Source organism: Marmota marmota, unplaced genomic scaffold (genome assembly GCF_001458135.2).
Source record: "Marmota marmota marmota unplaced genomic scaffold, marMar, whole genome shotgun sequence".
Taxonomy (NCBI): Eukaryota; Metazoa; Chordata; class Mammalia; order Rodentia; family Sciuridae; genus Marmota; species Marmota marmota.
In genome coordinates, this window is record NW_026000082.1 from 4785103 (window position 1) to 4800048 (window position 14946).

General features: G+C 39.9%; 1 protein-coding gene across 7 annotated transcripts in view; it reads right to left on the reverse strand.

Annotated features, from left to right (window-relative positions):
• The window catches only part of Patj (PATJ crumbs cell polarity complex component), a 342906-nt gene that overhangs the window by 71520 nt on the left and 256440 nt on the right, over positions 1-14946 (reverse strand). The window lies entirely within an intron of this gene.

The window sequence follows — 14946 nt, forward strand, 5'->3', positions numbered from 1 at the left end:
CTTTTGCAATTGGGTGGGGGCAAGGCAGGAAACATTGAGAGACACTGATTTGGACAAGAGAAAGCATTAGTCTGCTCTGGTGCTTGGAAAATCTGAGAGACTACTGGCTGGGGTCTAGCACTCAGAATGTGGGAAGGGAAACTGATCTGGAAATAAAAAAAAATTCCTTGACTCTGCACACCTGAGCAGATTACTTGACCTCTTTAAGCCTCAATTTCCTCATTTACAAAATTGGAAAAAAAAAAAAAACAGTAGTCAGACTTTAGGGCTACTAAGAGGATTAAATGAAGCAATGTATGAAAGCACTTGGCACAACATCTGGCAAATATCAGCATTTGATGACGATACTCGTTATGATAGTAAATGGAATTGAGCTATGTTCCTGAATGCAGGGTGAACTGGTCAGAACAAACCAATGACTTGGACGGGACACTTTCTCCTTTGGGGAAAGTTGGAATAACTATCTGACATTCCCTACCGTGACTTCCTTTTCTGGGCTTATTCACACACCCATTCCTCAATAGGCTCCCGCCAGATTTGTAACAACACATAGATAACAATTGGGTTATGCCCAGCTGCTCCTTATGAGATTAGGTAACAAGGCATCCTGCCTCACTGGTTCTCTATTGGTTTACAGCCTGAGAAATTTAACCCCAGCACACAATCCTGAGACTGAAACCTAGGTCCCCTCGATGGTTGTGACTACCTTAGCTGACTTATTTTATAGGGCTGGACTCTTCTCACTCATCTAAATTCTTTTAATTTCCTTCTTATGGGGCAAAAATCTTAGAATCCATGTCTCCCTCCCTTAAACTTTGTTCCTGAATAGATCATAAGACATAAAATGACATAAAATGAACATCACATCCCATAATTCTTCCCTGAGCCCTTGGGAGGTAGCCCTTCATGATCATTTATCATTATTTATGCAATATTGTACTGTTTCCTTTTATGTACATCTCCCATGCACAATATGAACATCTTTGCTCCCTCAGGTAGACTCTGAGCCAGACAGGAAAAGAAAGGATTAACAGTGAATGTAACTCTCTGTCCTCTATTTTATAAAGGATCATGGTTAAGAACAGAGGAAAAAAAAACATGGAAAGGTTGACAGGGCTAACAGGTGCTTTTTTTTAGAGTAAAAACTCCAAATTGCCCTATAAATAGAAACCACTGATATTTTCCCTTCTTGTGTGAATCAAACAGAGGGAGCAAAAGTAAGAGTCTCCTAAAAAAATGTAGAAGGAGTAAGTGAGGAACTGAACTTCTGAAAAGGTGTTAGAAATAACCAAGGTGCTCAGGTGCTGCAGGAAATCAAACCTAGGTCTGATTGTACTTGAAAGCGGGTGGGCAAGGCATTTACTCCTGCCAGAAGGGTGTGCTACAGGGACCTGGTTAGCAAGCGGGCTACATCCCTAATGTAGCACAGCCCTTCGCCCCGACTAGAGGAGCTTGGGGGTACCATCAACATGATTAGCTCATTTTAAAACTGGGGTGAACAAAGGGCTACAATTAAAATGGCTAAAATTGAATACAACTAAGGCTAAATGTTATATTCTGAAAATGGACTATCTTTCTATTTATCACAATGCCTGGGCCAATCTCATTTCTCAGGCTGACTACCTTCAGCCCTCTGAACCCAGGGAAGGGGCTGGTAGTACTGAGGATGATAATAACGACAGCTGGTTTCTACTGAGCACTGACTCTGTCCCTGCTTCTGAGCTAGGCTCATTACACACTTACTGATGTACACGATAACGTACTATTATAATTTCTTTTTAGAGTAGAGGCAACTGAGGCACAGAGAAGCTAATTATTTGCTAAGCCAGAAGTTAACCCAGACACAACTTGCTCCCAACCAAGAGCAAATGGCAAGGGGAAGGGAAAGCACTGCTGACCTCCAACAACACAGGAGGCTCTTAGTCAGCGATTCCATTATTATGTTCAATGCTGGGTCAGAACAAGTCATGCCTGCCTGTTTTGAACTTGGGATGGGGGAAGAAAAACCAAAACCATCGGAGTGGGGTAGGGAGAGGGAGCATGGGAGGAATAGACGAACTCTAGATAGGGCAGAGGGGTGGGAGGGGAAGGGAGGAAGCATTGGGTTAGAAATGATGGTGGAATGTGATGGACATTAGTATCCAAAGTACATGTATGAAGACACGAATTTGTGTGAATATACTTTGTATACAACCAGAGATATGAAAAATGGTGCTCTATATGTGTAATATGAATTGTAATGCATTCTGCTGTCATATATAAGTAAAAAAATAATAAAAATTTTAAAAGTATAAGGAACCATAAAAAAAGAAAGGAAGGAAGGAAGGAAGGAAGGAAGGAAGGAAGGAACTATGGCCACCACAGTGAAACTTGGGTCACTTTCTTTTGTGTTTAAATATCTATTTAGAATTTGCTAATCTCCCATATGTTAATTTCCCAACTATGGGAGATTACTGAGTCAGTACTCAATTTTATGCACCAGTGGACTCCTAGTGCCTTAAAAGCTGAGCTGGGGACAATCCAAGATGTTAACTTTGCACAGAGAGCCCCTAAATAAGAAGACTGAGGAAGCATATGGAAAGATCATGTTGTTTCATGAATCCGACTGATATGACACATTCTTTGGCATTATGTTATAACCCTGAGGACAGTTCTGTGAGCTTTTAAAAGATGATGCTTTGTGGGTCAGGGAAATTATTTTGATCAATAGAAGGCACGTCTGAGCCGGGCATGCCTACAATCCCAGCAACTCAGGAGGCTGAGGCAGGAGGATTGCAAGTTCAAGGCCCATCTGAGCAACATAGTGTGGTCCTGTCTCAAGATAAAAAATAAAAAGGGCTGAGGACATAGTTCAATGGTTCAATTTCTAGTATCATCAAAAAAAAAAAAAAAGAAAAAAGAAAGACACTTCTGAATTTCTGAGGGATAGACATAAAAGGCAACAGGGAATATATGTGATAGATGTTAATGACAGAAGTATCCTGCAGCAATGCCTACAGCTGGTTGACTTCAGTCCCAAATCTGGGTAATCAAAACACATCATCTAATTGGTCTAAGGGTAGACATCTGAACCAAACAAGAACATCCTACAGATTTTCCAAAGTGGACCCAAGGGAAGAGTCAGCTCCTTTGCGTTGGGCAGGCTTCTGGTAGCCACAGTCACATCATGCTGAAGAAGCATGTCTGCAGCAGAAAGGAATCGACAGAAAAGCAGAGAATCCCCCTTGTAGATCTCTGGTTCTAACTGTCCCTGAGGCTCAGTGGGACAATCCTGCCCTTCCTGTGTGGGGGTGTAAGGAGGGCAACCTGTAGCTTTTCAGCAAATTTCCCTTTTTGCAGGAAAAGAAAAGTGGGTGATTTTATGAAAATCGAAGGGATATCAGTAGACCAGAGGAATGGGACCAGGGAAAAGGGAAGGGAAGGAAGAAATACTAGGGAATGATCTCAACCAAATTATATTATTATATTGTGTGCACATATGAATATGTAACAACAAATCCAGTCATTTTGTATAACTATAATGCACCAATAAAAAATGTGAAAAAAATTTCCCCTTTTGCTTAAATAAGGTCAAGTTGAAGTTCTGTCATTTGTAGCCAAGAGATTCCTGATTAAATTGGAGTGAAGACCATCTCTCCCAGAAGGGACTTGGGACAACAAACTCAGATGCATTCAAATGGCAATGAATGAGGTGAAATGAGTATAAGCAGCACACTAGTGAGGGAGTGCTCAGACCAAACAATTCATATTCAACAAGTTTTAAACATGCCCATTAGACAAACAACAAACACAAATGTCTGCTGTTGAGTTTTGGGCTTCCACTTTGTAGCCCTTGAATAGACTAGAAAAAGATAACCTTTACCTGGATCAGTCTCAGCCTAATTCTGACTCATCCAACCACCTAGATTAGGTGAAATTGCCTTAGCACAACACCTTTCTTTGCCTTTCAAAAATACTTGTTAACAACAAGAATTACTTACTTACATATTTATTTATTTATTTATTTTGAGATGGGGTCTTGCTATGTTGCCCAGGCTAGCCTGGAATTCCTGGGATCAAGTAACCCTCCTGTCCCAGTCTCCCGGTACCTAGGACTACAGGTGTAGGCCGTTGTGTCCAGGTAAGAATTACTTATTTAGCAGCTGGGTGGGGTGGTAATCCCAGTGCCTTAGGAGGCTGAGGCAGGAGGATTTCAAGTTATAGACCAGCCTCATAAATTTAGCAAAATCCCATTTCAAAATAAAAAAACAAAAAAGCAGGGACATAGCTCAGTGGTTTAAAGTCCCATCCTCAGTACCACACCCAACCTCGAAATATATATGTGTATGTGTATGTAAAACTTATTTAAAGTTGGATGCAAATCCTAGCTGCAACATTCAATAGTTGAATATCTCTGCCCCTCAGTTTCCTTATCTACACTATAGGGATAGGAGCAGATCAATCTCCTATAACATATGAATTAGAATGGCGCCCACTGCAGTGCACGGTACATGCCAAGAGAGTCGGCCACTTTATTCTCAGTAGTTCTGAAGGCAGAACCTGGGTCTTGTCCACTCCACAGGCACTGTGGCTAGCTAGCACCATGCCCAGGACATAACGGGCCCTCCATACAAACTCACTTCTCCAGAAAACAGAGTGCCATAAGATCGTGCCTGAGCAGTGCTGGCTTCCATGGGGTCTAGGACTCAGAAGATGGGCCCTCAGCTAGGGGTGAGAAACGATGAGCTCTGCACTGAGTGTCACATCATTTCACTTCTTTGGAGTCTTAGTGCTAAGAATTACGATTATAAGATTACTTTCCCCATTTAGAAAAAAAATCTGATAGCAAGTAATTCCATCCAGGCAAGCTAAATTTCAAGTTGAATAACAAGTCTCCACAGCCCCAGTTAAAGGGGGTGGGAGTAAAGGTGAGCAGATGTAAGAGGTGTGACTCTGTTACAGATGGGCACCTGTATTTCTACTGTCTTTGAGTTCATGAGGTTACTTTCCTTGTCGTCCTCACATCTCCAAATTATCTTCATTTGTCACAAAGAAGGGAACAGAATGGAAGAAAAAAAACAAAAGCTTTTCTTTCCTTTTTTTATTCAGTGCTGGGGATTGGACTCAGGGCCTCACGTGCAAATTGTGCTCTGCCACTGGGCTACACCCCTGCCAAAGCTTTTCTCTTGTGATTTTCATGAAGGAAGTAAATTTGACTGTGAATCTACCGAATATTTTATGACCAGGAAAACAGAACACACAAATCTCAAGTGTTTTTCAGAAACAGAAGAGATAAAGAATGATGAGCTGTGAAAAATGTCACATATTTGAATGCACTTGAACTCTGCCATTGCCAATTTGCATACTGTCACAAAAGAGAGGCTCCTGCTGACTCAGGCACATTTTCCTGCCCTCACAGGGAACTAACTCTCAGACCCTTGCTATAGATTCCATTTTCACAGTGGGTTGAAACAGAAAATAAGATTCCCAGTGACATCTGCTCCCAATAGCCAAAGCAGAAATCCAGCAGTTCTTGATGGACTGCAAATTGGGGGTCAAAATGGATTTTAAATATACAGTTCAGGACCTTGTTTTAAAAATGAACAGGATATTACATTTGGGAATTCCAGCCTTGAAGTAAAACCTAACAAGGAGCTATAAGTATTAGAAACACATTTTAAACTTGAATGCCAGCATTTTCAAAAAAGGAATATTTTAAATTAAACATGGGAATCAAAATTGATAAATTAAGCCTATATCAAAAATCACATGCCATATTATTCCCTTAAAAGTTAAAATTCCAAACTGAACTCGTTATGGTCTCCCACAAATCTGGTTTTACCTTTTTTTCTTTTTTTTAATTGTGACAATATCAACCTCTTACTCCTCCAGGTTTAAAATCACAGCCTGCTCTTGCTGACTTCTCTCATGCCTGCTTTCATTGAATCATTTCCAAGTACTCTTAATTCTATGGACACAACATGAAGCAAAGTAGATTATTCTCTGACTGCAATTTCACAGGTCAGAAACCTTTGGGGTAAACTTTGGAGATGCAGAATTACCTCTTCCTTTATGGGGGAGCAAGTAACTAAGACCAAAGAAATATTAAGTTGGAGCAAACTAATATTATTCCAGCATAATTCATAAGTTGCCACTTTGCAAGTCAAAATGGTTAAATATCAGCGATGTCAAAGGATTCAACACATTAACTATAATTGTGCAAGCTATCATCATACATTATTAGAAAAATGCCATGTAGGAAGAGTCATTTTAACACTAAAAATTTAGGTAGGACACATATTAAAAACAAGTCCTTCAAATTGAATAGATAAGGCTTTATGAAGAATGGTTACTGGGCTGGGGATGTGGCTCAAGTGGTAGCGCGCTCGTCTGGCATGCGTGCGGCCAGGGTTCGATCCTCAGCACCACATACAAACAAAGATGTTGTGTCCACTGAAAACTAAGAAATAAATATTAAAAAAAAAAGAATGGTTATTACTTTTCATTCTTCTCACAGCCACACATGGGTCTAATAACTTTAGTAGTATTTGGACAGAAGAAAAGGTTAGTTGTTGGAGTCTGAGAGTGGTTCATATCCTGGTTTTCCTACGTTAGGTTATGTACTCTCTGAAAAATTGACTTCTTTAAGCTTTAACTACCACTGAGCTACAACCCCCAGACCTTCTATTTTTTTTTTTTTAAATTTTGAGACAGGGTCTCACTAAGGCTGGCCTCAAACTTGTGATGCTCCTGCCTCAGTCTCCCGTCACTGGGACTATAGGCATGCACCATGACCCCCAGTGGACTTCAGCTTCTGTATGGGTTAATAGCAACTATCTCTTTGTAAAGCATTGTGGCTATGCTGCCTTTCATTCTTTGAAAGTCAGTGAGTCCAACACTGAAGGCTTTGAGTCCTTTATCATGGCATTTACAGGCTCTTAGCCTTTGGGCAAGTAAATTCACTTCTAGCATGCTTAGGTCTCTCATCTGCAAAATGCAGGTGGATAATAAGAAAGCTTTCACTCACGGGAGACGGAGATAACACTCTGTTCAGTTCCTGTGCTTAAGAAATGGTGGACTGTATTATTTCTGTCAGGATAAATGAGATAATATGTAAAGTATTTTTCAGAAACAGAAGAGATAAAGAATGATGAGTGACAGGTACCTACTAAGAAGGCATTCAGTTATTGTTCCCTGTATTACAGAGACATCTACAACAGTCAAGAGTGAATTTATCATCTGTCCCCACAAATATCCTCTTCCTCCTGTTTCTTTTCTTAGTAAATAGTATCAACTAACCTGCCAGTTAGCTGCCCTTGATGTACCTGAGAATCATTCTTGACTTCTCCCATTTTAACTTTGACACTCACATGATTGTTAACTCCTATTAATTCTAACACCTGTATATATTGAAAATACTGTCCATATTTCTCTACCCTCACTACTAGATCCCTGGTTTGGGTCACTATCAACTTTCCTTTTGATTGTTCTAATAGCCTTTTAACTTTCTCCTTGACTTCAGATTTAATATCTTCTAAATGATTCTTCACAGAGCACTCAGAAGCCCTTCAGAAAGCCAATCTCATTAAAATCCTATCAAATTCCACTGAAAGGTTCCCCTGGGTATAAAGACCTTTCTCCTGGCCCACAAGGCCCTCCACCATCCAGCTCCTGAGTACCCAGGGTGGTCTTGAGTACCAGTCCAGGGATGCAGACTTGGTTACCTACCAGAGATGGGGTTAGGGAAGGCAGGCTGGGGGTGGGCAGTAAAAGCATAGCAGAAAAGTGGGACTGAAATAAACTGGTGGTACATAATTGAAGGGGCAGCTTAGAAGGCTGGTCCATTTTTAGTAGAAAATGGAAACCAGGATTTTTATGTAGAAGCTCCTCTCTATAAACTTAGCTCAAACATCTTAAGAATATTGCATAGGCTTAGGGAAACATGTCTGTGGGCTGATTCTGAGTCCTCACAACTGGTTTACTACCTCTGCATTAGACGGGATACAGTGTATTCCTATACATGAAAGTACCTTATTTATCTTTATATTTGTAGAGCTTGTCCCATCACAGCCTCTCCCTAGAGGTGTGTACTGAATAACAAGAGCCCTGGCACACCTAGATTTTCTATAGTCAACATTTGGTATAATGCTAGTTGTCATTTATGGAGTCTTGCTGCATGCAAAGTGTTGTGCTAAGAGTTTCACGTATAAAAATCATTCTCGCTCTTCACAACATAAAGGTGGGCATCATCCTTTTCCACTTTGGGATAAAAAAATGTAGACAGACAGCACAGGCCACTTTCCCAGGTAGGAGCTTAGGAGTGGCAGATGCAGATCCAAGTCTCAAAGAGCTGAGAGACATCAGTTGTTTCTGATGCCTTTTTCACCTGGGAAGGCAAGTACTGCCAGTTCATTTAGAGATCCAAGTATTACTTATAATGTACAACCCTGATCTTTCATTAGTATATTTGAAAACTGTATGTGGATCAAGTATATCAGGTAGAGAGAAGGTCAAGAATGCTCTTATGATGTTGGTATTCTAGCTGGTGGGGATGCTGACATGGTGAAATGTGCTGTCAGCTGTGGTGTGAGTTTCCATGTCACAGCCCACTTAAGTTAATTCCAGAAACACTTCATGCTTCCCCAAGCATCTTGCTACCCTGTAATTCTAAAATATCCACAGAAACTGCAGATTGGATGCTACCTTGAGTTGACATGAATATGTTCATTTTTCTAGTCCTACACAAAGGGTCAGAATTATATTTTGCAATGAAAAGATAACAGTAAAGACAGACACCATCGACAGTTTGAAAATTCAAACAGTTTTGAAAAATTGTAGAAAATTGAAATGTTATTGAGGCTGCTATATACGAACCAGGTGTGTAATGACAACTGTCCTTGACCCACAGACTGTACTACTACTGAGCAGTTATACAAAATGGTGAAAGAATGCAGGGCACATCTGTTGGAGCCATTTCTAGCAGGGTAATAGTGAGCTGCCAGCCAAGCCCTGGGATACTGCTTATTCTGAAGACCCAGAGAGTGAAACTATTACCATTTAAATAGCTCTAAACCTGCAGTCACAGGCAGGTTTACCAAACACATACAGAAGTGGGTTTGTACACTGGAAGCAAGAAAAGCAAATCCTTTTACAGGCAACTTTTATGGTACTTAACTGGTAAACACAAACACTTCCTTGCTGGAGAGGAAAGCATATTTATTGTATGTGGTCTTTGCAAAAACAAAATCTGAGAATACATACTGCTGCCATCACCGTCTGACTGCCATTTCTGCCATAAACTCCCATCCAGTCTGTTGGCTTCCACTCTGGCCTGTGCAGTTTGATCACCTCACTGAAGCCCCACCTCCTACAGTCCTATATGGCTTCCCCTTGCTGTCAGCCTAGAGGCCTCCTCCTTGATGTGACCTGGCACCTGCTGACCCCTCTAATTTGGCTTCCATCTCACTAGTTCTGGCACCCATGGACTCACAGTTCATGGACTCCCTGAGTCTCTAAGAGCACCTAGAAATTTCCTTTGATTCTTTTTGGCCACATTCTCAATTACAGTGGGTCCTTGTTGTGTATAGGTTCTGCCTCCAAGGATCCAACCAACCATGGATGAAAATATTAAAAATAAAATTATATCCATATTAAATATGTACAGATTTTTTCCTTGTTGTTATTACCTAAACAATATTACAACTATTTACATAGCACTTACATTATATTAGGTATTATTATCCACAGATGATTTAGAGAGAATGAGATGATGCACACAGGCTATATGCAAACAGTATGCCATTACAATATAAGGGACTTGAGCATCCAAGGATTTTGGTATTTCAAAGGGGTCCTCGAACCAATTCCCTGAAGGTACTGAGGAATGACTGTATTGTCAACCTCTCCTTCAAATCTCAAGTCAATTATCCTTGGGTGAATCTCCCATGACAAGATCAAATCCTATCATACATCCTCTGCAGTAAGTATCTCTAGTTCTCAGCTTTGATGAAAGTTGAAGTGTCAATCTATTTGTGACACCATCTGAGTAACATCTCTCTCTGTGAAGACTGTAAGCAACATAAGAGACTATGTTTGTTTACCTTCAGTAGCATCTTCCCAGGATCTAACACAGGTATAATAACAGCAGAATGAAAGAACTTATAGCCTTTAATTCTGGTGGACAAAGACACTGAACCTTTTCTAGTAAGATACAGATTATTGAACACTTGCAAAATATTCCGGAAGGTGGAGACTTTTTTTAAGGTTGTTTCAGCATTTCTGATTCAGTTTGTGGATTACTTTTTTAATTCCCCTCTTTCCTCTTCCTTCTGGTTGTAGCTTTTTTTTTTTAATCTTTATCAAGACATAATTAACACTATATAATTCACCGCTCTATAATATGCAATCCAATATGACTAGCTACAGTATATTCACAAGGTTGTGCAAACATCATCACAATCTAAGTTTAGAATATTTTCATAACCTTGAAAAGAAACCCCATACTCTATTCCTCTGTCCCCTGTCATACACAGCAACTAATCCACTCTCTGTTCCTATAGATAAGCCTCTTCTAGACACTGCATATAAATAGAGTTATACAATTATGTGGCTGCAGCATCATGTACCTTTTTCTTTTTCATTGTTAAATATTACATTGTATGCATATGCCACATTTTATCTATTCAGATAATGGATATTTGAGTTCCTTCTATTTGAGGAGCTGCCATGAAAAATACGGCTATGAAATTCATGTATAAGTTTTGTATGTTTCATTTCTCTTGAGTATATAGCTAGGAGTGAAAGTGGGTCATATGGCAACTATGTTTAATATTTTGAAGAACCACAAACAGTTTTCCCAACCACAGATACCACTTTCCATTCCTATCACCAATGTATGAGAGCTCCAATTTCTCCACATCCTGTCAGCAACTTTTATTATCTGTCTTTTTGATTACAGCCATCCTACTGGGTGTAAGTGGTATCTTATTGTAGTTCCAATGGGCATTTCTCTAATGGTGAAGCTGTTGAGCATTTTTTCATCTGTTCATTGGCCGCTTGCATATCTTCGGAGAAATGCTTATTCAGACCTTTACCCACTTTTCACTTGGGTTATTTTTGTTTTTATTATTTTGTTGTAAACTGGTTGCTTTTCAATTACTTTACTGACTATTAGTAATTATCACAGCATGGAGAAGAATGGCCAAGAATAAAAGAAGAGGCAAATTGGCTTTACATCAAAGCAGAAAATTATGGACTCACACAGGGTCAGTGATACAAAGGCAGAGGTAAGAAAGCAGTACTGTCTCTTCCTTCCCTTCCCTCTCCTGCATTCTGAAGTAACTACTAAGTTTCTAAGGACATCAGGCTGATGTTGAGCTCCAGTCCTCCTCCACTTCAAGCCCTGTCAGAAGCTCTGACAGGGCTGCTCATTGCTGAGTCCCCAGCACACACACCATGTCTGACACACAAGAGTTACCTGGTTAGTATGTATTGTTTAAACAAATGGATCACACAATGGTGTTTCTTCTATTTTACGAAAGGCTGCCTACATGAACTACGTATGGGAGAGCAGATGGGCTGGAGAGGCAAAGAGAACTGGGGTTAGTCCTAACCATGCCACCCAGCAGCTGTGGGATCTCCACAACGGACGTGTTATGTTCAAGAGTCAGTTCTTATAGTCAAGTAGGGCTAATAACGTGTGCAGTGGGGATAGCTGTTAGGAGAACATCTGGCACAGGTTTGCTTCTTGAAACAGTTTCCTTTATTTTATGAAACACCTGTTTGAGATCTATACATAGCTTTAATTCTCAGTGTAAAAGGACTGATAGGCAAACTTCAGACTCTTTACCAGTTTATATGCCAGTCTCCTACATTAAGAGATCAAGATGAAGACAAAGGGAAATGAAAATCACAAAGTTGAGTGCCAGTGTAACTGTGTTGCTATTCTTGTGTGTCTGGCTGACAAGTGGCACTGCCAAGTGGTTTAGAGCTCAGCCCCTGGTCCAGAGCGAGAGTGATTTTAGGAACTAATTTAATGTTTCAGTGCCTCGGTTTCTTCATCTCTTACACGGTGATAATACTACTGATAACTTCATAGGGCTGTTATGTGAATGTATGAAAAGATCAGAACAACCTGGCACACAAGCATTCAACTGATGCTGTCTACTATTATTAGCAGGAACTGTTAATTTTAGTTATCAATGTGGCTGCATGAAGGGAAACCCGGAGAGCTGGTACAGCATTGTTTCTGGGTATGTCTGTGACCATGTGTCAAGAAAAGATTGGCCTTTGAATCAAGGGAGTAAGTAACATCTGCCCTCAGTGTGGCACCATCCAACTGGTTGAGGCCCTGGATAGAACAAAACGGCAGAGGAAAGGCAAAGTCTGTCTCCTCTGGAGTCGGGACACCATATTCTGTCCTTGGACATCAGAACTCTAGGTTCTCCAGCCTCTGAACTTGGACTGAGACACGAAACTGGTTTCCCTAGCTCTCCCCCTTGCCCACAGCCTGCTGTGGGGCTTGGTCCCTATGATCTGTTCCCCTAATAAGTCTCCTCTCATGTATCTATATATCCTGTTGGTTTTGTCTTTCTGGAGAACCCTAACTAATACATTAAAAGTACATGTTGGGGGTTAAAAAGTTTACTTCAATTTTCATATTATACCTTAATTCTTCACTCAGAATAGCTAATCCTTTTATGGCTAAACCTTATTCCTTTAATCAGAATTATAAAATCATCGTTAACAACAACTCACTCTTAAACAGTGATTACATTGTACTCTGGCATGTTCTAAGTATACTTAACATGAACTCCTTTAACTCTTACAACATCCCTGTTTCTTTCCCTCATTTTATAAAAAATAAGTGGAGGCATAGAGAGGTTGAGTCATTTCCCTAGGAATAGTGGAACCAGGGTATGAATTCAAGAAGTCTGGCTCTAGTGTTTGTACTACTAAAAAAGAATCATATGAATACGCATATCCTATACATTTGAAAAACACTGAGTTTAACCATAGATTAAAATAATTATTTTAGGGATCCATTAGCTTCTATGCCAGCAAGCTTCAAAGAGCATAGGGCCCTTCAGAGTGAGCCCTGGCTTCCCCAGTTCCTAGTTTTACTATACTTCACTGAGCAGATAAGGTCTCATCTATAAATTTTGGATAAATAATTTCTGCCCTACTTTTATATGCAGTTATTTTGGGAATAATATTGAATAGATCATGAACCCACTTAATACCATTTTAGAAAAAATTGAGATATTTAAAAATCAAGCTAATGAGATAGATGAAATTTTGTTTCATAAATTGCAAAGTTCTGTGTAAACCTTTTTTTTTTTTTAAATGTTCTTTCCAAAGGCTTAAAAAATAATCTTAACAGGCTCTCACCTAGAATTCTGAAATGGATTCCAGATGCTTCCCTGCCTGCCTCCCGTTTCTCACAATTGGAATCCATGCTTCACAACCATCGCGTGATTCACAAAGAAGTTACATCCCCCTTAAGAATATCGTAGAGAGATGGAATACCTTCTGCAGATATGACAAATGCCTTGGCTGTGTGCTAAGGAATCACTGAGATGGACCAGGGCCAGACTCCACTGAATGGTGGAATAGCACTGGAGAATGCATAGGCCCAGGGAATCCTCTTAGCTCTGAAAACAGTGAGTAGCCCTGCAGAGGTGGGGGATAGCTCTCTGGAGTGCAGTTTCTCTCAGGTAGCAGCTTGTGTACACACATAATCATCCCAGCTATCCTCACACATTTAACAAGCACTGAGCATAAAGAGATGAATAATCTTTTAATTTGATAAATTAAATGAATTATTCTATAATTCGCAGCATATAGTCTCTTCAATTCTGTGATTCCACTGTTCAAAGCTATTGTCCGTTGCTGTTCTACAAAAGCCTACTCCTTACCAGCTATTCCATAATCCAGATTGGTTTTCTGGTTTGATGGTAGGGATCAAATTCAGGGCCTCGAGCATGCTAAGCATGTGCTCTACTACCACAGAGCTGCACCCCAGCCCACCCAGACTATTTGATTTATCTGGTAACCCTTCTCGACTTCATGCCAGCCTCAGCATTCCACTGCCTAATCTTCAAAGGTTCACCTTAAAGGCCCTTATTCTAAGAAACTGTCCCTAATTCCTGAATGAGATGGTTTTCCTTCCTCCTTTAAATTCCCATAACATATCCCCTACTCCATGCATTTCAGCCTGGTATAGTTTTTCAGATACAAATTTTATTATTCTGACTGATGATGTAAAGAATAAGATCAAGGCCTAAGTTCTACTCTTAGAGACAACTGGGGCATCCTGCACTGTGCCCGAGGAGACATTTGTCTCTCAGAAAACAAGGGAGATCCCTGGGATGCAAGGCTGGTTCANTAGAGGATAGGAAAGGCAGCAGAATACAACAGAAACTAGTATGGCAATATGTAAATCAATGGATGTGTAACTGATGTGATTCTGCAATCTGTATTTGGGGTAAAAATGGGAGCTCATAACCCACTTGAATCAAAGTGTGAAATATGATATATCAAGAACTATGTAATGTTTTGAACAACCAACAATAAAAAATTAAAAAAAAGAAAACAAGGGAGAAACTTTGAGGAGTTAAAGCTTACTCGTTTCCAACTAAGGATGAGAATAGTCAAGGCCTGTACAGATTAGATGTTGCCCTTGGACAAGGAATATTCAGTAACAATCTTAGGATGGTACAGCAATATTATAAGAGAAGTAGTCAAATAACAACTAGTTATTCACAAACAAGTTACTTCCCCTTTAAGAATATCGTAGCAGATGATTAACAGTTATCAATATCCTATTATAAGAAACGTGTATATTAGGTTGAACTATATAAAATTACTTTCCCCATAAACGGGCAATTTCATGATTAAATCTAATATTTTGCCAATTTATGTGTTACCCATCTCTCTTCTACTTATCACCCTGGAATGAGTTTATGA